Source organism: Oryctolagus cuniculus, chromosome 13 (genome assembly GCF_051225735.1).
Source record: "Oryctolagus cuniculus isolate XC-2025 breed Fujian yellow rabbit chromosome 13, ASM5122573v1, whole genome shotgun sequence".
In the NCBI taxonomy this organism is placed as follows: Eukaryota; Metazoa; Chordata; class Mammalia; order Lagomorpha; family Leporidae; genus Oryctolagus; species Oryctolagus cuniculus.
Window position 1 is genome coordinate 70,052,627 of NC_142879.1, and position 22,955 is coordinate 70,075,581.

The following is a 22,955-nucleotide window of genomic DNA, read 5'->3' on the forward strand; positions in this document are numbered from 1 at the left end:
ATCCCATATGGGTGCTGGTTGAAGTCCTGGCTGCTCCATTTCTGATCCAGCTCTCTGCTATGGCCTGGGAAAGCAGTAGAAGATGGCTCAAGTCCTTGGGCCCCTGCACCCGCATGAGAGACCCTGAAGAAGCTCCTGGCTCCTGGCTTGGATTGGCAGAGCTCTGGCTGTTGTGGCCATTTGGGGAATGAACCAGTATATGGAAGACTTTCTCTCTCTCTCTCTCTGCCTCTGTAACACTGGCTTTCAAATAAATAAGTACATAAAAAATAAAAAAAGACAAAAAAAACCACTTCAGTTGGAAAAATAGTTTGCACAAGATGTTTCTGTCCATGTGTATTTGTGAGTGAAAGCCAACCAATCAGGACGTCACATTTTATCCATGGTTTTGTCCATGAAGGAAAAGAACAGCTGAACGAATGGGCACTGCTCATCATCCATGTGGATCCCAGGCGAGTGGAGGAGAGAGGAGGAGCTGTAAAGGGGATGGCACTGGTGCTTGGCAGAATGAGGGCTGCCTGGTGCCTCAGAGGCTGGGCTTGGCCTGGGCTGCTGTTCCTTTCAGCAGAGACTAATCTAGAAGTTAATGCTCAAACAAAGTACAAAACGAAACAAAAGGAAAGGCTTCCCTTGTATGAATTTCGGGACTCCCAGCTTAGGAAAACCAAAGGTCTTTGCTCACTGTCTACAGTGCAAGCCTTCCTCGACTCACCTTTCATCCCTGTGTCCTTTTTTTTTTCCTTTTTTTTTTTTCAATTGTAAAATGCCCCTATGGAAACTCTTCCACATAAATCAGGTTTGTTTTTTGCTGTATTTGCCTTAACCTTTTTTTTTTTTGACAGGCAGAGTGGACAGTGAGAGAGAGGGAGACAGAGAGAAAGGTCTTCCTTTGCCGTTGGTTTACCCTCCAATGGCCGCTGCGGCCGGTGTGCTGGGGCTGGCGCACCGCACTGATCCGATGGCAGGAGCCAGGTACTTATCCTGGTCTCCCATGGGGTGCAAGCCCCATGCACTTGGGCCATCCTCCACTGCACTCCCTGGCCACAGCAGAGAGCTGTCCTGGAAGAGGGTCAACCGGGACAGAATCTGGCGCCCCGACCGGGACTAGAACCCGGTGTGCCAGTGCCGCAAGGCGGAGGATTAGCTTAGTGAGCCGCGGCGCTGGCCTGCCATAACTTTTTTTAAAAAAAGACTCATTTTATTTATTTGCAATGCAGAGTTACAGTGAGAGAAGGAGAGAGAGAATCTTCCATCTGCTGGTTCATTCCCCAATGGCCATAATGGCTGGAGGTGGACCAGTCCAAAGCCAGGAGATTTTCTGGGTCTTACATATGGGTGCAGGGACCCAAACACTTGGGCCATCTTCTGCTGCTTTCCCAGGTACATTAGCAGGGAGCTGGATCAGAAGTGGAGTAGCCAGGACTCGAATTGGTGCTCATATGGGATGCCGGTGCTGCAGGCAACAGCTTATCATGTTATACCACAACACCAACCCAACATAAATTTTTTTTTTTAAGACTTACTTATTTGAGAGGCAGAGTTAGAGAGAGGTAGAGACAGAGAGAGAGCGGTCTTCCATCACTGGTTCACTCCACAAATGGCTGCAATGGCTGAAGCTGAGCCAATCCGATGCCAGCAGCTTCTTCAGGGTCTCTCATGTGGGTGCTGGGGCCCAAGGACTTGGGCCATCCTCTGCTGCCCTCCCAGGCCATAGCAGAGAGCTGGATCAGAAGTGGAGCAGCAGAGACCCGAACTTGTGCCCATAGAGGATGCTGGCACTTCCCGCCAAGGCTTTAATCCACTGTACCACAGTGTCAGCACCCATATGCCATTTTTAAAAAAGATTTATTTTATTTATTTGAAAGAGTTACAGAGAGAGGTAGAGACAGAGAGAGAGGTCTTCCATCTGCTGGTTTCCTCCCCACATGACTGCAACGTCCAGAGTTTCTCGATCTGAAGCCAGGAGCCAGGAGCTTCTTCTGGGTCTCCCATGTGGGTGCAGGGGCCCAAGGATTTGGACCATCTTCTACTGGTATCCCAGGCCATAGCAGAGAGCTGGATCAGAAATGGAGCAGCCAGGACTAAAACCAGCACCATATAGGATGCTGGCGCTTCAGGTCAGGGCGTTAACCCACTGCGCCACAGCACTGGCCCCCCATATGCCATTTTTTAAAAACCACAATTTATTTGTATGAAACATTTTTAATTTTGTTGTCTAACCATCACCCCCATCCATCTCCAGAGCACTTTTCATGTTACAGAATGGAAATCCAGCACCCACTAAAGCGTAACTCCACATTTCCACATGCCTCCAGCCCCTGGAAACCACCACTGTGCTTTCTTTCTTTCTTTTCAAAGCTTTATTTAATTGAAAGGCAGAGTGAGAAGTGCTTTCATTTGCTGGTTCACTCTCCTTACAGCTGGGGCTGAGTTAGGCTGAAGTCAGGAGTCAGGAATTCCATCTTCTAGTGCTTTCCCGGGCCCATTATCAGACAGCTGGATGGGAAACGGAGCAGCCAGGACTTGAACCTGCACTCTGATACGGGTTGCCGACATTGAAGGCCAGAGGCTTAACCCACTGTGCCACAACACCAGCCCCGAGTTCAATATTTTTGACTGAAAGATTCTTAGTGCAGACTTCTACAGACAACTGAAAGTTGACTGTGACTTCACAATGACTCCAATGAATGCACCTGTTTGGGGTCAAGTTGGATTGAAGCCTGGAAGGTTAGAGAAACCTAATGAAGGAGTTGGTGAAGAGGCTGAGGAGACGTTAAAAAGCCGTTTTCCATGCTCATAGGGCCACGTTGATAAATCAGAAGAGATCTTGGCAGGCTCTAAGGAGGAACGCCTCATACATGAAGCCCTGGGGCAGCCGTCCCATGGACCTCCTTCCCTGAAGGTCGCCAGGCCTGCAGGCTGGATGCTTTGCAAGAGGAAGGGTTTCACACAACAGCGGAGGCTGTGTGACCCCAGGCCCACCAATTCCCAGCAAGCTGACCTCTCGGAGCCTGTTTCCTCATCTATAAAGTAGCTACAATATGACTGCTCTGTAGGCTGTTTGTATGGGACTCACAGGATGATATATTGCGGCGAGGGTGCGGTGGGGGTTGGGAGTGCCGTACTGCACGGATTAACTCAGTAATACAGAACACAATTCCTGCCGCTGCTAGGACTGTCAGTAAACAGCCTTCAAATGCCAGCCTCTTTGGGAATGGCCTCCGCGGCAGAGCTGCCTCCACCAAGGTCATGCCCTTTCCCTGTGACTGACCAACGTGGAGGTAGAAAGCCTTGGCCAGGGGCTGGCATTGTGGCACAGCAGGTTAAGCCACTGCTTGCAAGGCTGGCATCCCATGTACATGCTGGCTTGAGTCCTGGGTGCTCTATATCTGATGCAGCTTCCTAGTAAGGCGCCTATGAAGGCAGTGGAGGATGGCCCAAGGGCTTGGGTCCCTGTCACCCACACAGGAGATCCCTGTGGAGTTCCCGGCTCCTGGCTTCAGCCTGGCCCGACCCTAGCAGTGTGGTCAACTGGGGAGTGAACCAGCAGATGGAAGATTCTGATTCTCTCTCTCTCTCTCCGATTCTGCCTGTGAAATAAATAAGTCTTTAAAAAAAAGTCATTAAAAAAAGTCTTGGGGACCATTATTCTGGTGTAGCATGTAAAGCAGCCACCTGCAGTACAGGCATACCATATGGGTCATGGTTCTAGTCCTGAGTGCTGCATTTCCTATCTAGCTCCCTGCTAATGTCCCTGGGAAAGCAGTGGAAGATAGCCCATGTACTTGGACTCCAGCACCCATGTGGGAGACCCAGATGAAGCTCCTGGTACCTGGCTTTGGCCTTGCCCTGCCCTGGCTGTTGCAGCCATCTGAGTAATGAACCATAAGATGGAAGGCCTTTCTCTTTGTTAGGAGCCAGGAGCTTCTTCCAGGTCTTCACACTGGGGGCAGGGGCCCAAGTGTTATAGGAGCTTGGAGTTGGGCCTTTGTCTCACGATAAGTAAGAATTATGATGTGGATAGCAAATGGGGTGAGAAAAGCAAGTGAAAGCAGATTTTATGAGAAGCAGACTCCCGCTTTTCAGGAGGGGTCCTCCAGGGTGGGGTCCATCCAGGTCCGGGTATTGGGAACTTCTATAGGAAGTGCACAGCAACTGATCAGTTCTTCTACACAGTTTCAATATGCCATGGGTCTGCTTTGTTTTTCTCTATGTCTCTTGCATAGGGGTCATGGTTCCTGACCAGTTAGCAAACTTGACCATGTGGACTACCTGTGAGATGTGACTGTTGAGAAGTATTGTTGACCTGGCCAGTTAAGGTAGGTTATGCCTACCTGATGGGATGTGAAGCACTTGAGACATGCTATTGTGTGCTGTGGTCTGGTGTGATGCCAGAACCTAGTTTCTCATATGGTTGCCTATGGGTACAGGACCCACTATGTTCTCTATCAATCATTTTCTTGGGGCAGTGGTAGGTTTTACACAAGCACTTTCTTTCTTCTTCCCACAGAGGCCTTTTGTAACTGCATATTAATCCTCTAATTCCTCACCCAAGTATGTGGGCCTTCTGCCGCTGCTTTCTCTATGGCATTAGCAGGAATCTGAATCTGAAGTGGAGCAGCTGGGACATGAACTGGTGCCCTTAGGAGATACCAGGGTTGCAGACGGTGGCTTTACCAACTGCACACAGTGCAAGCCTCATTGAATCTGTTAGCTCTTCCTTACTTTCTGAGACTGGAAGGATGCTCCAGGCTCCTCCTGTATCTTTCCTTACCTATTTGTCACCAGGCTTTTCTCCCATGAGCCCTGGCTCCTCTTATTGGAGGTTGGTGTTAGAGACCCAACTGTGGGCACTGCAGCTACTCAAAATGTACACTGCGAACCCTGGCTCCCAGGTGATTCTTACACAACCTGGAACGGGGAGCCCTTGCTCCAGCCCCGCTGTGAGGTCAGTCATTCTAACTGCTCTGCTCCGGAGGCCTATCTTTGCTCTCAGAGAATCCAGGGTCTTCCTCAGGCCTCCAAAAAGTTCAGACTTTTATCTGTTCCCCTTGAGGATTGTCATTTCTTGGAATATGGTGGCCAGTGAGGAGAGACAGGAACAGGAATTTTTTTTTTTTTTTTGGACAGGCAGAGTTAGACAGTGAGAGAGAGAGAGAGACAGAGAGAAAGGTCTTCCTTCCGTTGGTTCACCCACCAAATGGCCACCCCAGCTGGTGCTGTACCGATCCAAAGCCAGGAGCCAGGTGCTTCCTCCTGGCCTCCCATGCGGGTGCAGGACCCAAGCACTTGGGCCATCCTCCACTACTTTCCTCGGCCACAGCAGAGAGCTGGACTGGAAAAGGAGCAACTGGGACTAGAACCTGGGGTGCTGGCGTCACAGGTGGGGGATTAGCCTAGTGAACCGCAGTGCAGGCCTTTTTTTTTTTTTTTTAGGACTTTTTGTATTCCTTTTTTATGTAAACCACACAAATGTGTAGAAACTAAAGTGATTTTTTGAACTGAAACAATGGACAATGTGGCCAATGTTGTGGTGTAGCTGGTTAAGTGGCTACTTCTAGTAGCAGGTTCGAGTCCCTGATGCTCGGCGTCTGACCCAGCTTCTTGCTATCTACCTTGGATGGCAGCAGAAGACAGCCCAAGTACTTGGGCCCCTGTCATCCATGTGGGAGACCCGGATGGAGCTCCAGGCTTCCAGTTTTGCCTGGCCCTGACCAGGCTGTTGAGGCCGTCCGGAGAGTGAGCCAGTGTCTCCCCCTCTCTCCTCTCCATCACTCTGCCTTTCCAATAAATAAACAACTCTTCAGAGAGAAAGAAAAAGAGACAATAAACAGGAAGAAATTAAGAACAACAGAGAATGGACCCAGGACAATGGAAGTCCTTTAAAAAACACTGGTAGAAAATGGAAATAAAACACATGTATTTTGGTGCCACAATTTGAAATCCATGTGCCCTGTTTTCATAACATGCATTTTCTATGAACCTTGTGAAGACCCTCTGGTACAAGCAGAACTTTCCATCGAGTCAGGTGCATACTTGGGCCCTGGGTCAGGAGCCTGCAAGCTTGTCCTGTCAAGACCCGGATGCTCAATATTTTCCCCCATGCAGCCTGGGCCACATGCTGCATTGATTCCACTCTGCCGTTGGGGCAGGAAGGCCACCAGAGACAACAGGAACTCAAGGAGCATGGCCGGGACCCAACAGAACTCTATTTACAAAGAGGCTGTCTGCCAGCCTGAGGCTGGGGCTCTGGTCGCCTGCTCTGCTCTAGATGAACATACAACTTCAGCAAAGCACACAGCCCTGCAACTTGGCAAGCAGCACCCCCACCTGAGGAGCGGTGCTTCGGGAGACCCATACCCCACCGCTCCTACAAATGGGCAGAAGGTTCTGCCAGCCTCTCCCTCTGTACACCCTCCTCAGTGTGCAGAACGGCTCCTTTTGTTTTCTTGAAGTGGCCGGTTTTGAATTGAGTTGCATAGAGTCACCTGTTAAGACCCATCCTTTGCCAGTTCTGTGTCATTGCTGCCCAGAAGGGAACTGCTTGAAGGCACGAGGGGAGATGTGATCTCTTCATGGATTCTGGGCAAGCGTGTGTGTCAGGAGCAGTCAGCTGTTTTGGTTGCAAACATCAGAAGCTGACCCAGACCCTGAGAACAGAAAATGGACTTTGTTGTTTGCAGATGTTCTGGGGCACAGGGATTTGCCCCAAATGAGGCTGGGAGCCAGGGGTGCAGAGCGGGTGGGCACAGTGCAAAGGGACAGACTGGGCTATGACTGTTGGGATCTGTGAGATCTCTAACCCCCAGCCCTGTCCCTGAGGCCCCTGTGCTGGGGACAGGCTCTGCTGGATGCAAGCCTCTACTGGCTGCCATAGAGGTGGGGAGAGAAAGGGACACTTCTGTCTCTGTGGCTTGGAGGCCATGCCTGAACCCACACATCATGGTGGAGCAGAGATGGGCTCCAGGCCATATCACGTAGCAGTGAGGAAGAGGACAGCGCCACCATCAGGACTCATTGCAACTCCCGGCGAGTGTTGACCACACGTCTGACTTTCATGCTGGCCTGCATGGAGATGGGACCCCAACCAGAGCACAGCAGAGGGAAAGGTAGTGAGGCTGGGGCTGGGCGGTCTTCCTTCTACAAACATTCATGACTTCGGTCCCCTAGACACAACAGACTCATCACCTGGCATTAGGTCAACCTCTGGCATTAGGACCTGACTAGTGGTGGGTCACAACCTCCACTTTTGAATAAAAGAATTTAGTGAGGGTGGACAATATACACAGAGGTAATGAAGCCATTTGGCGGAGCTATCATTGCAGTATAGCTGTTAAAGTCACTGCCTGCAATGCCAGCATCCCATATAGGCACTGGTTCAAGTCCCAGCTGCTCCACTTCCTATCCAGTTCCCTGCTAATGGCCTGGGAAAAGCAATGGATTACAATCCAAGTGATTGGGCCCCTGCTACCCATGAAGAAGGCTTGGAAGAAGCTCTTGGCTCCTGGCTCCTTGCTCTGGCCAGGTCCAGCCTTGGCCATTGTGGCCTTTGAGCAGTGAACCAGTGGATGAAGATCTCTCTCCTCTCTCTCTCTCTCTCTCTCTCTCTCTCTCTCTCTCTCTTTCTCCCCCTGTCTCTGTAACTCTGCCTTTCAAATAATTAAATACATCTTTAAAAAAAGTATCTGGGTACAAGTTCTGTCTCAGCTCCTGACTCCAGCACCCTGCTAATGTCACCCTGGGAGGCAGCAGGTGATCACTCAAGTAATTGAGTCCCCGTCACCCACATGGAAGACTCAGATTCTGAGTTTCTGGCTCCTGGCTTTGGCCTGGCCCAGCCCTGGCCATTGTGGCCATTTTGGGATTGATACTGTAATAGAAGATCCCTTTCTCTGTCTCTCTGTAACTTTGCCTTTTAACTAAATAAAATAAACCTTTTTTAAAAAAATTCCAGCTCTACTGGAATTCAGTGTATGTTTTTGAAATATAACCATGGTGGACTGTAAGAATAATCATTTTTTAATGACCCAGTAGATTGGCAGATGTCCTAAACAGCACTCTGGTCTCAGATTCAGCCATTAAGTCATTCGGATCTTGCTGAGGAGTCCATGAGAGTATTTTAGGCATGGAAAGCCAAGGCATTCTGGCAAAAAAAAAAAAAAAAAAAAAAAAAAAAAAAGAAAAAAGAAAAATCTCTGCAAGTGAGATCCCAGCAGAAAGAACAGGCCATCAAAGAAGGAGGTACCTTTCTCTGAAGGGAGGAGTGAACTTCCACTTTGACTATGACCTTGTCTAAATAAGATCGATGTCTCTGAACTCAAAAGGCATCCATAGCCTTGGCAACTCATGACAAGAGCCTAGGGAGATTACTGACACCATAAACAACAGTGTCAATTTGTTAAGTCAACAACAGGAGTCATTGTGCACTTACTCTTCATGTAGAATCTCTGTCCTTAATGTGTTGTTCAATGTGAATTCATGTTATAACTAGTACTCAAACAGGATTTATACTTTATGGTTCTGTGTGGGTGCAAACTGTTGAAATCTGTACTTAATATATACTAAATTGATCTTCTGTATCTAAAGATAATTGAAAATGAATCTTGATGTGAATGGAATGGGAGAGGGAGCGGGAGTTGGGAGAGTTGCAGGTGGGAGGGAAGTTATGGGGGGGGAAGCCATTGTAATCCATAAGCTGTACTTTTGAAATTTATATTTACTAAATTAAAGTTTAAAAAAGGACACAGTTAAATCAGAAGTCTGTACTGAGTTGGGCAGAACGTGTCCCTGTGTTGGCAGACCTACAAGCATCAGGACTGATTTGTAGGGGATGGCTTGAGCAGCATGGAACTTCACAAACCTCAGGAGGCTGGTCCACTTCATGACGCCTAAGGAAGAGTCGGGCCCTGCAGCCGCGGAAATGATGCAGGAAGGAAGCCAGGAGCCCCCAGCCTCCTAGCTCTGCCCCTCTCTGTGCTGCTGCTTCATTCCTTTGGCCAACAGAGCAGCTTCTCCTGGTTCCCAACACTGGTAGCAGCTGGAGTTCCCATCTCTCCTTGCCAAGAGGGCAGTCCGACTGCAGCATTTGCTTAGTTTGCACTCTGCATTGCTGGGGATCAGGGATTCTGCCCTTCCCTGATTACCCTTTAATATTATCAGCTTCTTCCTTAAATAACACGAGCAGTGGCTAATAGTCCCAATTGTGTGTGTGTGTGTGTGTGTGTGTGTGTGTGTGTGTGTGTGTTGGGTAAGGCAACCACACGGAAGGGAACTGATAAAAGTAATTGTGGTCAGTACATTCTGAATATTAGACAACATGCCTCTATTAACAATAAACTAATCTGGACTGGCATTGGGGTACAGTGTGTTAAGCAGCTGTCTAAACATAGGCATTCATTATTAGAGTGCCAATCTAAGTCCTGCTGCTCTGCTTCTGATCCAGCTCTCTGCTGCATCTGAGAAGGCCATGGAAGATGGCCCAAGTATGTGGGAAACCAAAGGTTCTTGTCTTAGGCTGGCCCAGCCCTAGGTGTTGCAGCCATTTGAAGGAGGAATCAGTGGATAATTACCGTCTTGGGGCTGGTGCTGTGGCGTAGCGGGTAAAGCTGCTGCCTGCAGTGCCAGCATCCCAGATGGGTGCCAGTTCAAGTCCTGGCTGCTCCATTTGTAATCCAGCTCTCTGCTGTTGCCTGGGAAAGCTGTAGAAGATGGTCAAAGTCTTTGGGCCCCAGCACCCATGTGGGAGACCTGGAAGGAGCTCCTGGCTCCTGGCTTCGGATCGGCACAGCTCCAGCTGTTGTGGCCAACTGCGGAGTAAACCAGTGGATGGAAGACTCTCTCTCTCTCTAACTCTCTCTGTCTCTCCTTCTCTCTCTATGTAACTCTCCCTTTCAATAAAATAAATAAATCTTAAAAAATAGAATCTCTCTCTCTCTTTCAAGTAAATAAATAAATAAATAAATAAATAAATAATTTTTATAGAAAGCCAATGATCCTGGGACTGGCACAGCAGGTTAAGCTGCCTGCTGCAATGCCGGCATCCCATGTTAGCGTTTCAGTTGCAGTCCCAGCTGCTCTGCTTCCTGCCCAGCTCCCTGCTAATGCACCTGGGAAGGCAGCAGATTTTGGCCCTAATATGTAGGTCCCTGCTACACAGGTAGGAGACCTGGATGGAGTTCCTGGCTCCCAGCTTCAGCCTGGCCCACCCACAGCTGTTTCAGTTATCTGGGAAGTGAAACAGCAGTTGGAAGATCACTTCTCGCCTCTCTCTGCCACTCTGCCTTTCAAATAAATAAATTAACAAGTCTTTTTTAAAAAATACACTGATCCAACCCAGACTCCACTTCTGGGTAGGTACCTAACAGAATGGAAAGCAGAGTCTCAGAGGCATTCAGCTTCCCACGGACACAGCAGCATCATTCACCATAGCCAAATGGTGGAGGCAACCCAAGTGTCCGATGACAGAGGCAGATGGATGACAGAGGGGATGAACAAAACGCAGTCTATCCATAGTGGAATATGATTCAGCCTTAAAAGGAAGGAAGTTCTGACATATGCCACACCGTGCACCTACCTCGAGATCGCTATGTTAGGTGAAGTAAGCCACTAGTCACAAAAGGACAAACATTGAATGATTGCCCTGAGATGAGGATCCTAGAGAAACTGAATTCACAGAGACAGGCAGAACGGTGGCTGTCGGGGATGGAGAAGGGAGAATGGGGAGTTGTTGTTAAGGGGACAGAGTTTCCCTCGGAGGAGATGGGAAACTTCTGGGACGGATGGAGGGTGGTGACAGATGCAGAACAGAGTGAGTGTGCTTAATGCCACTGAACTCTGCAGTAAGGATGGTTGAATTGGGAGCTTTTATGATGTATATGTTCTACTACAATAAAAGAAAAAACCATAGAAAGAAAGGGTGGCGGTGAGTGAGGAGTTTGAAGCACGGAGAATGAGCAAAAGCCTTTGGTTTTCCCAAGTGGTGAGTCCCAAAATCAGTCCTTGGAGTTTCACTCCCACCATCTCACAGGCACCCTCAGGGACTCAAACAAGCTCCCTCTCATTCCTCCTCACTCCAGAGACTTCCTGGACACAAGCCCACAGTCACCCACTCACTGGCACCTGCAATATTCGCACAGCCACTCTTCCCCTCATTCCTTCAACACAGAGACCAGGCACCGGGCTACCACCTGTGTGTGCACACTCACACAATACACAATTGTCCAGCCCGCACCTCTCAGCTTTGCCTGGCCACCTTTCCTGCCTCTCCCAGCTTCAGCCCAAATCCTCCCCATCAATCTCCATCGCCAAATATCTACTGAGTGACTGGGATGTGCCAGGCACTGTCGTAACCCCTGGCAGAAACACAACTGAGTCAGACATGGTCTTTGCTTCCACGGAGTTCAGAAGTGAAGGGGGGGTGGGGGCAGAAGGCACGACACAAAAATCTATGTGCGTGGAGTGAGACCGGCCCTAGAGGTGAGAGAAAGCAAGGGTGAAAAGGAGAGAAGTGCAAGGGGACACAAGAAAAGGAGAACTGCCCCCTGGAGTGGTGAGGAGAGAGAGGCACGGGAGAACAGGGTGCCTCACAGCAACCTTGAAGAAGTAGGGAGATTGTTCCAGACAGGCAAGGTTGCTCACCAGAGCAGGTATGCGAAGGGTGGGTCCAAGTGTGACGTGGCCAAGCGCACAGGCTGGGACAGTGGGGGGTGTAGGGAAAATGGGCATGTGGGAGCCACCCTTTGGTGTCATACAAAGTGATCTGCAATTGATGTAGTGTTCTATGATGAGTAGTTCAGGATGCCTTTGGTGGCAAGAACGCTTCAAAGTCAACTCTGTAGGCTTAGCCAGTAAAAATAAACATGTTGCCTCTTATAACTGGAAGTCCAGGGAAGGGGTCCAAAATGCTCACTGGTTATCAAAGTTTTGGATTATTTTCATCTGTTCCCTATTCTATCCTTATTATTTTGATGACTCCTTTCATTTTTGAAGAATGGGTATAGTGGCCCCAGGCATTGCATCCTTGAACAACATCATTCAAAGGCAAAAAGTAATTATAACTCTTCTTTGTGTGTTCTGATTATTTTTATGATTTACTTTACTTATTTGAAATAGAGAGTTACAGAAACAGGTAGAGACAGAGAGAGACAGGTCTTCCATACACTGGTTCAATCTCCAAATGGCTGCAACAGCCAGGGCTGGTCCAGGCTGAAGCCAGGAGCCAGGAACTTCCTCAGTGTCTCCCACATGGGTACAAGGGCTCAAGCACTTGGGCCATCCTCTGCTGCTTTTCCAGGGACATAGCAGAGAACTGGATTGGAAGTGGAGCATGGGAAGTGGAGATGGGACTCGAAGTGGCGACCATATGGGATGCCAGCGTTGCAGGCCTGGGTTCTAACCTCCTGTGCCTGCCCTTGTGTCTCCTTTAAGGGATTAGAATCCTTTCTTTATATTTGTTCCTTTGTAAAAACTAAGAACTAAGAAACCTTTTCCCAAATCTCATACACCCCATAAGGATCCTTTCTCCACCACATCAAGTTCACACACCCCTTGTTAAATCAATGATTAGCAAGGGGACTTACTTAACTGAGTTGACTCATCAAGCCCTACCCCAGGGGCTGGAGATGGGTCCAGATACACATGGCTGGCAGAAAACTGGATGACATCTCAGCTCTGCTGCCAGAGAAGGGAGTGGCACGTGCCATTGCTGTGCTGAGCCCTGCTTGTGGGCTTTCGGTGGAGGGACAATGTGATCTGATTTGCATTGTGGAAAGATGACTCCGGAAACAGTTCACAGGATGCTAAGGGGGAGAAAACAGGCACTCCCGACAGGGAAAGCAGCATGGGAGGGTTTGAAATGACAGCCTCAGCCATAGCAAATGCAGAATGCAGGAATGGACACAGTGGACCTTGTTGAAGACACAGAAGCAGCGGAGTTAGATGTGATGGTGAGAGGAAGAGAGGAGGCCAGGGTGACCCCAGAACATGAGGGGTACTCTCTTTTCTCTGCCGATTGACCCCACCAAACCTACTCTGAGGACCCCTGAAAGAAGGTGTTTCCAAGGCCATAAAGACCCCACTGAGAATCAGTGCCCAGGTTCCCCAGATGTGCGGGATGCCTCCTGCCAGCAACTCATCTCCCTGGCCCTCCCCTGCGGGCTCTCAACCCCACTCTCCTAGAGCCTCCGGGGGGTTCCTTCTCAGTCTCCTTTGCTGGTTCTCTTCCTGTCCTTGATGTCTAACTCTGTGCACGCTTTGCCTTCTCAGACCTTCTCTCTTCTCCCTACGCCTTCCCGAGGTCAGAGAGGGAGGTGTCCGTGAAGTCTCTGCAGGTGCAGTGGCCCTGGTTTTGAGCACCAAGTTCTCGCTCAATCTCCATCCACTCTTTCCTGAAACTGTTCTGACATGTGCCCAGGGACGGAGGAGGTGTGGGCTTTCCAATCCTTTCCACTTTTTCACATAAGACAAGCAGCACAGTGTAAATGAAATCCTCATACCCAGTAGGTTATGTCTGGTAAAAAAAAAAAAAAATAAAAGAGAGAGAGAGTAACAAGTGGCTTAACCTGCTGCATCACCACGGCTGCCCCATAACATACACTATATTGTTCAGCCTAAACAAGGAAGGAAACTCTGACACAGGCTCTGAGGTGGATGAACCTCGAGTTTATGCTTAGTGAAATATGCCAGACACAAAAGAACAAATGCTATCTAATTCTACTTACATGAGGTGCCTAGAGTAGTCCAATTCCTAGACAGAACATGGAATGGTGGCTGCTGGTTCTTGGGAGGTGGAATGGCAAGCTATTGTTGATGGGTGCAGGGCTCAGTTTTACAAGCTGGAAAGAAAAAGAGCTCTGGGGATAGGCAGCAGTGGTGGTTGTGCAATGTGAGGAATGCATGCAATGCTGCTGAACTGTGCACTTACCGATAGCTCAGACCGGAGTGGGAGTTTCGCCTCACTGCTAAAACACTGCATCCCATATCCGCCTCCAGCTTCCTGCCAATGCACTCCCTGGGAAGCAGCAGGTGTTGGCTGAAATGCCTGGGGCCTTGGCACCCACATGGTAGACCTGGATTGAATTCTAGGCTCTCGGCTTTGGCCTGGCCCATTTAGGAAGTGAACCAGAAGATGGAAGATCTCTGTCTCTCTCTCTCTTGGCCTTTCAAATAAGTAAAAATAGGGACTGGCGGATGCAGTTCCTGGCTCCCGGCCCAATCCTCGCTATTGCAGGCATTTGGGGAGTAATTCTTAAATAAAATCAGTAATAAGACTGTTGTGTGGATGGTAGTATTTAATACATTTTATATGGGGAGGGAGGCAAGATGGCGGAATCATGAGGGTGTGCACTGATAGTCCGGGAAAAGATAGTTTAATAAAAGTGGAGATACTGTAGTTTCAGGGAAAGGTTCAGGAAAAAAACTGCGGAGGAAACTCTTCTGGAATTAGGGGGCTTGGTGGACCTACCTGGAGGGCAAGGTGCCCACGGCTCGGGAGCCCAGGCGTGGAGTCTACGCACTAGCGCTGGAAAGGAAGATGTCACTATTATCAAGGTATATGCACCTAATTACAGGGCACCGGTTTATTGAAAACATATGCTAAGGGACTTACAGGGAGATGTAGTCTCCAATACAATAGCACTGGGGGACTTCAATACTCCACTCTCAGAAATAGACAGATCAAACGGACAGAAGATCAACAAGAAAACAGCAGGTTTAATTGACACTATAGCCCAAATGGATCTAACAGATATCTACAGAACTTTCAATCCTACACTTAAAGAATTTACATTCGTTTCAGCAGTGCATGGAACCCACTCTAGGACTGACCACATACTAGGCCATAAAACAAGTCTCAGCAAATTCAAAACATTAGAATCATGTGATGCAGCTTCTCAGACCACAGTGAAATGAAGGTGGAAATTAGCAACTCAGGAATCCCTAGAGTGTATGCAAACACACGGAGACTGAACAACAAGCTCCTGAATGAACACTGGGTCATAGAAGAAATCAAAAGAGAAATCAAAAACTTTCTGGAAGTAAATGAGGATAACAATACAACATATCAAAACTTATGGGATACGGCAAAAGCAGTGTTAAGAGGAAACTTTATAGCAATAGGTGCCTACATCAAGAAATTGGAAAGGCACCAAATAAATGAGCTTTCAGTGCATCTCAAGGATCTAGTACAACTGCAGCAAACCAGACCCAAATCTAGTAGGAGAAGAGAAATAATTAACATCAGAGAAGAAATCAACAGGATTGAATCTAAAAAAAAAAATTACAAAAAATCAGCCAAAAAGCCGATTTTTGAAAAAATAAACAAAATTGACACCCCTTGGCCCAACTGACTAAAAAAATAAAGAGAAAAGACCCAAAAAATAAAATCAGAGATGAAAAAGAGAAAGTGACAACAGACATCACAGAAATAAAATGAATCATCAAAAATTACTACAAGGCCGGCGCCGTGGCTCAATAGGCTAATCCTCCACCTTGCGGCGCCGGCACACCGGGTTCTAGTCCCGGTTGGGGCGCCGGATTCTGTCCCGGTTGCCCCTCTTCCAGGCCAGCTCTATGCTATGGCCAGGGAGTGCAGTGGAGGATGGCCCAGGTGCTTGGGCCCTGCACCCCATGGGAGACCAGGAAAAGCACCTGGCTCCTGGCTCCTGCCAGGATCAGCGCGGTGCGCCGGCTGCAGCGGCGGCCATTGGAGGGTGAACCAACGGCAAAGGAAGACCTTTCTCTCTCTGTCTCTCTCTCTCACTGTCCACTCTGCCTGTCAAAAAAAAAAAAATTACTACAAGGACTTGTATGCCAGCAAACAGGGAAACCTATCAGAAATGGATAGATTCCTGGACACAGGCAACCTACCTAAATTGAACCATGAAGACATAGAAAACCTAAGCAGACCCATAACTGAGACAGAAATTGAAACAGCAATAAAGGCCCTCCCATCAAAGAAAAGCCCAGGACCAGATGGATTCACTGCTGAATTCTACCAGACATTTAAAGAAGAACTAACACCATTTCTTCTCAAAATACTTAGAACAATCAAAAAAGAGGGAATCCTCCCAAATTCTTTCTATGAAGCCAGCATCACTTTAATCCCTAAGCCAAAAAAGATGCAACATTGAAAGAAAATTACAGACCAATATTCCTGATGAACATAGACACAAAAATTGTCAATAAAATTCTGGCCAATAGAATGCAACAACACATCAGAAAGATCATCCACCCAGACCAAGTGGGATTTACCCCTGGTATGCAGGGATGGTTCAATGTGTGCAAATCAATCAATGTGATACACCACATTGACAGACTGCAGAATAAAAACGATACGATTATCTCAATAGATGCAGAGAAAGAATTTGATAAAATACAACACCCTTGGCTGGCGCCGCGGCTCACTAGGCTTATCCTCTGTCTTGCAGTGCCAGCACACCGGGTTCTAGTCCCGGTCCGGGCTCTGGATTCTGTCCCGGTTGCCCCTCTTCCAGGACAGCTCTCTGCTGTGGCCAGGGAGTGCAGTGGAGGATGGCCCAAGTGCTTGGGCCCTGCACCCCATGGGAGACCAGGAGAAGTACCAGGCTCCTGCCATCGGATCAGCGTGGTGCGCCAGCCGCAGCATGCTGGCCGTGGTGGCCATTGGAGGGTGAACCAATGGAAAAGGAAGACCTTTCTCTCTCTCTCTCTCTCTCTCTCTCACTGTCCACTCTGCCTGTCAAAAAAAAATTTTAAAAATTATAAAAAAAAATACAACACCCTTTCATAATGAAAACTCTAAGCAAATTGGGTATAAAAGGAACATTCCTCAATATAATCAAAGCAGTTTATGAAAAACCCATGGCCAGCATCCTATTGAATGGGGAAAAGTTGGAAGCATTTCCACTGAGATCTGGTACCAGACAGGGATGCCCACTCTCACCACTGCTATTCAATACCATTCTGGAAGTTTTAGCTAGAGCCATTAGGGAAGAAAAAGAAACTAAAGGCATAGAAATTGGGAAGGAAGAAGTCAAACTATCCCTTTTTGCAGATGATAAGATTCTTTACGTAGGGGATCCAAAGAACTCTACTAAGAGACTATTGGAACTCATAGTAGAGTTTGGCAAAGTAGCAGGATATAAAATCAATGCACAAAAATCAATAGCCTTTGGATACACAGGCAATGCCATGGCTGAGGAAGAACTTCTAAGATCAATCCCATTCACAATAGCCACAAAAACAAACAAATACCTTGGAATAAACTTAACCAAGGACCTTAAAGATCTCTACGATGAGAATCACAAAATCTTAGGGAAAGCAATAGAAGAAGATCCCAAAAAATGGAAAAATCTTCCATGCTCATGGATTGGAAGAATCAACATCATCAAAATGTCCATTCTCCCAAAAGCAATTTATAGATTCAATGTGATACCAATCAAGACACCAAAGACATTCTTCCCAGATCTAGAAAAAATGATGCTGAAATTCATATGGAAGCACAGAACTCGAATAGCTAAAGCAATCTTGTACCACAAAAACAAAGCTGGAGGCATCACAATACCAGATTTCAGGACATACTACAGGGCAGTTGTAATCAAAACAGCATGGTACTGGTACAGAAACAGATGGATAGACCAATGGAACAGAATAGAAACACCAGAAATCAACCCAAACATCTACAACCAACTTATATTTGATCAAGGATCTAAAACCAATTCCTGAAGCAAGGACAGTCTATTCAATAAATGGTGCTGGGAAAACTGGATTCCACATGCAGAAGCATGAAGCAAGACCCCTACCTTACGCCTTACACAAAAATCCACTCAGCATGGATTAAAGCCCTAAATCTATGACCTGACACCATCAAATTATTAGAGAACATTGGAGAAACCTTGCAAGATATAGGCACCGGCAAAGACTTCTTGGAAAAGACTCCGGAAGCACAGGCAGTCAAAGCCAAAATTAAGTATTGGGATTGCATCAAATTGAGAAGTTTCTGTACAGAAAAAAAAAAGTCAGGAAAGTGAAGAGGCAACCGATAGAATGGGAAAAAATATTTGCAAACTATGCTAGAGATAAATGATTAACAACCAGAATCTACAAAGAGATCAAGAAAACTCCACAACAACAAAATAAAGAACCCACTTAAGAGATGGGTCAAGGACCTCAATAGACATTTTTCAAAAGAGGAAATACAAATGGCCAACAGGCACAGGAAAAAATGTTTGGGGTCACTAGCAATCAGGGAAATGCAAAGCAAAACCACAGTGAGGTTCCACCTCACCCCAGTGAGAATGGCTCACATACAGAAATCTACCGACCTGGTGAGGATGTGGGGAAAAAGGGACACTAACCCACTGTTGGTGGGAATGCAAACTGGTCAAGCCACTATGGAAGTCAGTCTGGAGATTCCTTAGAAACCTGAATATAACCCTTCCATACAGCCCAGCCTTCCCACTGCTTGGAATTTGCCCAAAGGAAATTAAATGGGCAAACAAAAAAGCGGTCTGCACCTTAATGTTTATTGCAACTCCATTCACAATAGCTACGACCTGGAATCAACCTAAATGCCCATCAACGGTAGACTGGATAAAGAAGTTATGGGACATGTACTCTATAGAATACTATCAGCAGTAAAAAACAATGAAATCCAGTCATTTGCAACAAAATGGAGGAATCTGGAAAACATCATGCTGAGTGAATTAAGCTAGTCCCAAAGGGACAAATATCATGTGTTCTCCCTGATCGGTGACAACTAACCGAGCACCAAAAAGGAAACCTGTTGAAGTGAAATGGACACTATAGAAACAATGACTTGATCAGCCCTTGTCCTGACTGTTGATGTACAACTTAATACTTTATTCCTTTTACTATTTTTTTGTTCTACTTAATACTATTGGTTGAACTCTGTAATTAACACATAATTATTCCTAGGTGTTTCAATTTAACTGAAAATTGATTTCTGTTAAATCTAAGAGTGTGAATAAGAGAGGGAGAAGATGTGCAATTTGGAACAAGCTCAAGCTGACTTGCCCCAGATGGTTAGTTAGAAACCTGCCTGGGGATTCCAATTCAATCCCATCAAGGTGGCATGTACCAATGCCATCTCACTAGTCCATGTGATCAATTTCAGTTCACAATTGAGTGAGATCCCAGTGGAAAGAACGGGCCATCAAAGAAGGAGGTACCTTTCTCTGAAGGGAGGAGTGAACTTCCACTTTAACTATGACCTTGTCTAAATAAGATCGAAGTCGGCAGACTCAAAAGGCTTCCATAGCCTTGGCAACTCATGACAAGAGCCTAGGGAGATTACTGACACCATAAACAAGAGTGTCAATCTGTTAAGTCAACAACAGGAGTCACTGTGCACTTACCCCTCATGTAGGATCTCTGTCCTTAATGTGTTGTTCAATCTGAATTAATGCTATAACTAGTACTCAAACAGTATTTTATACTTTATGCTCTGTGTGGGTGCAAACTGTTGAAATTTCTACTTACTATATGCTAAAATGATCTCATGTGTATAAAGATAATTGAAAATGAATCTTGATGTGAATGGAATGGGAGAGGGAGTGGGAGTTGGGAGGGTTGTGGGTGGGAGGGAAGTTATGTGGGGGGAAAGCCATTGCAATCCATAAGCTGTACTTTGGAAATTTATATTTATTAAATAAAAGTGAAAAAATACATTATATATTTTGTATAATGATTGCAAGCCTTTTGTTAAAATCAGTAGCTATTTAGCCTAATTCTTAGCAGTATTTTGCCCTTGGCACCAGTCCTTTTTTTGTGCATGCTTTTTGTGATCTGTGTTAAAAATCGGCATTGCTAACATTACAGCTTGAACTTAAACTTGTTATTCAAATAAATATTTAATTTTTTAATTGCTCTTGTATTAGCAGATGCCCCTTATAGTATTATTTTAGAAGCATCGGGAGGGTTTTGCCTAAAGTACAATTTATCGGGGAAAACTAGATTTTAGTTTTATAAAACTTTAAGTCTTTCACGGGACCTATATTTTCTTGAATTGAATTTTGTAGTTCTAGAAACAATAGGCTATTTAACAGGTGTTGACTGTCTGGCTAAAAAACGGAGGCTTCCTTATATTTTCACCCAGTAAACAAGCAGGGGCAATTCCTGTGGGGTGAACCGTGGGCGAAGCGTGGGGCACTGAGCCCCTGAGTGTCTGTCGTCGGAGAAAGCGCCGCGTCTCTCCCAGGGCCTGAACACTTCCTGCTCCGGGCACCAGAGCTGCACTTGCACACCCATCCACTTGTTGCCCAAGGCTCCGTCCCGGGAAGGGGAGGCTCCCTGGAAGAGGCATTACCTGGCCGAGCCCTCCCGTGGGAACCGAGGCAGCCCCTCTGCACCAGCGCCTGGACTGTAGCCGTGTGTGGCGGCTGGTGTGTGAGAGGCTGCTGCAGAACTGAAGCTATCCGGACGTTTCACAGGCATTTATACAGACGTTGGTCCTCGAGCCGCAGGCCAGTGGTCTGCAAAATAAAGTGTGCTGGAAACCTCTGAGTAAGCAAGCGTCCTGTTGAGCTTTCTTTGTTAATGGGTCGCTGAGTCTGAACTTCTTGGAGTTACAGTGTTTGGTGGAGGGCCCCACCCGCAACCCTCCCCTTTCCCGCTCCCTCTCCCCTTCCATTCACATCAAGATTGTTGTATTCAAACCACTGCCTATGGCTTAGTTGTGTTTGTGCTATTGGAAATGTCTTTATCCTGTTTTTTCTTTTTAATTATTCTTACATGAGAACACCTCAATTTCTGGTGCAGAACTGAAATTGTAATTCAGATCTAAAGGAATGGCAGTAAACGGGAAGCATATGTGTTGTGTGTGCAAGTGTGTGAGTGTGACTTTTCCCTCCTTAGTCCCTTCCTCCCCACCCCTTCTTCACCACCAAATACCACAGATCCACCATTCTCAACAGGATGGGGGTGGGGTGGGGAGCAGGGGCATGTCAAATCACCCAGAGAGATTTTTGTTGTGGTTGTGTTAGATTTAGTGCCTCCCAGTGGCCTAGCCCCAATGGTCCCAGCCTGAGTTTATCTCAGGACCCTGAATCTGAAAGGAAAAAAAACAGACCATGTTTCCACACAAGGCCACACTCACCTTTTCCTGGGGACTAGGATGTGAACATATCTTCCAGCAAGGGAGACACCATCTTTTGGAGGTGTCAGGGATCCTTTGTTGAGGGGGGTGTGGTCGGTGCTGTGGCATAGTGGGTAAATCTGCCACCTGCAGTGCCGGCATCCCAAATGGGCGCCGGTTCAAGTCCTGGCTGCTCCACTGCCAATCCAGCTCTCTACTATGGCCTGGGAAAGCAGTAGAAGATGGCCCAAGTCTTTGGGCCTCTGTACTCAGGTGGGAGACGGGGAAGAAACTCCTGGCTCCTGGCTTCGGATCACCGCAGCTCTGGCCGTTGCAGCCAACTGGGGAGTGGCCCAGCGGATGGAAGACCTCTCTCTTTCTCTCTCTGTCTCTGCCTCTCTGGAAATCTGCCTTTCAAATAAATAACTCTTTAAGAAAGAAAGAGAGAGAGAGAGAAAGAAAGAAAAGAAATCCTAGAGGCAATATGATGTAGACCATTGGTGACGGGGTCTGGAGTTCAGCATCCGGCTCGCTTGCTTTGCCACTCAAATTTAAATAAATAATTATTAAACACTTCATTTTTAAAATTTGTTTGACAGATAGAGTTAGACAGTGAAAGAGAGACAGAAAGGTCTTCCTTCCTTGGTTGATCCCCTAAATGGCCGCTATGGCCGGAGGAACGCCGATCCGAAGTCAGCAGCCAGGTGCTTCCTCCTGGTCTCCCATGCGGGTCCAGAGCCCAAGCACTTGGGCCATCCTCCACTGCCCTCCCGGCCCATAGCAGACAGCTGGACTGGAAGAGGAGCAACCAGGACTAGAACCCGGGGCCCATATGGGATGCCGGTGTTGCAGGTGGAGGATTAACCAAGTGAGCCACGGTGCCGGCCCCCACTTCATTTATTTTTAATAAAGGTTTATCTATTTTATGTGAAAGTCAGAGTTGCACAGAGAGAGAAAGAGAGGCAGGGAGAGAGAGAGAGTCTTCCATCTGCTGGTTCACTCCCCAAGTGGCCGCAACAGCCAGAGCTGGGACGATCTGAAGCCAGGATCCTACCAGGAGCTTCTTCCAAGTCTTCCATGGGGGTGCAGGGGCCCAAGGGCCTAGGCCATCTTCTACTGCTTTCCCAGGCCATACAGAGAGCTAGATTGGAAGTGGAGCAGCCAGGTCTCGAATTGGTTCCCATATGGGATGCCGGCACTGCAGGCAGCGGCTTTACCTGCTACCCACAGCACTGGCCCCAGATAAACACTACAGTTCCTGAAGATGCTTACTCAGGAAATGTCCAAGTAGTCCAAACTGCTGCTTAAGAATGCAAATAACATCAACCAAATGACCCCTTTATTTAAAAAATTGTTTTAATTCCCCATGGGTTCGTAAATGAACACATTTGTTTAAAAATTGTTTTTTAAAAATGTCTTTGAGAGGAACAGAGAAGGAGAGTGTTCCCATTGGATGTTTCACTCCCCCAAATTCCCACAAAGGCATGGGTTGCGCTGGCTCAAGTCAGAAACTCAATCCAAGACTGCCACAGTCCAGATACCCAGTGTGGAGGGCAGGGACCCAACCACTGGGGTCGTCGCCGCCTCTCAGGAAGCTGGAGACAGGAGCTGACGCTGGGAATTGAACCCAGGCACGCCCATGTGGTATGCAGGCTTCTGAACTCCTAGGCTCAACACCTGCCTCCTACAGGAAGGAAGGAAGGAAGGAAGGAAGGAAGGAAGGAAGGAAGGAAGGAAGGGAAGGAGGGAGGGAAGGAAGGAAGGAAGGAAGGAAGGAAGGAAGGAAGGAAGGAAGGGAAGGAGGGAGGGAGGGAAGGAAGGAAGGAAGGAAGGAAGGAAGGAAGGAAGGAAGGAAGGAAGGAAGGGAAGGAAGGAGGGAAGGAAG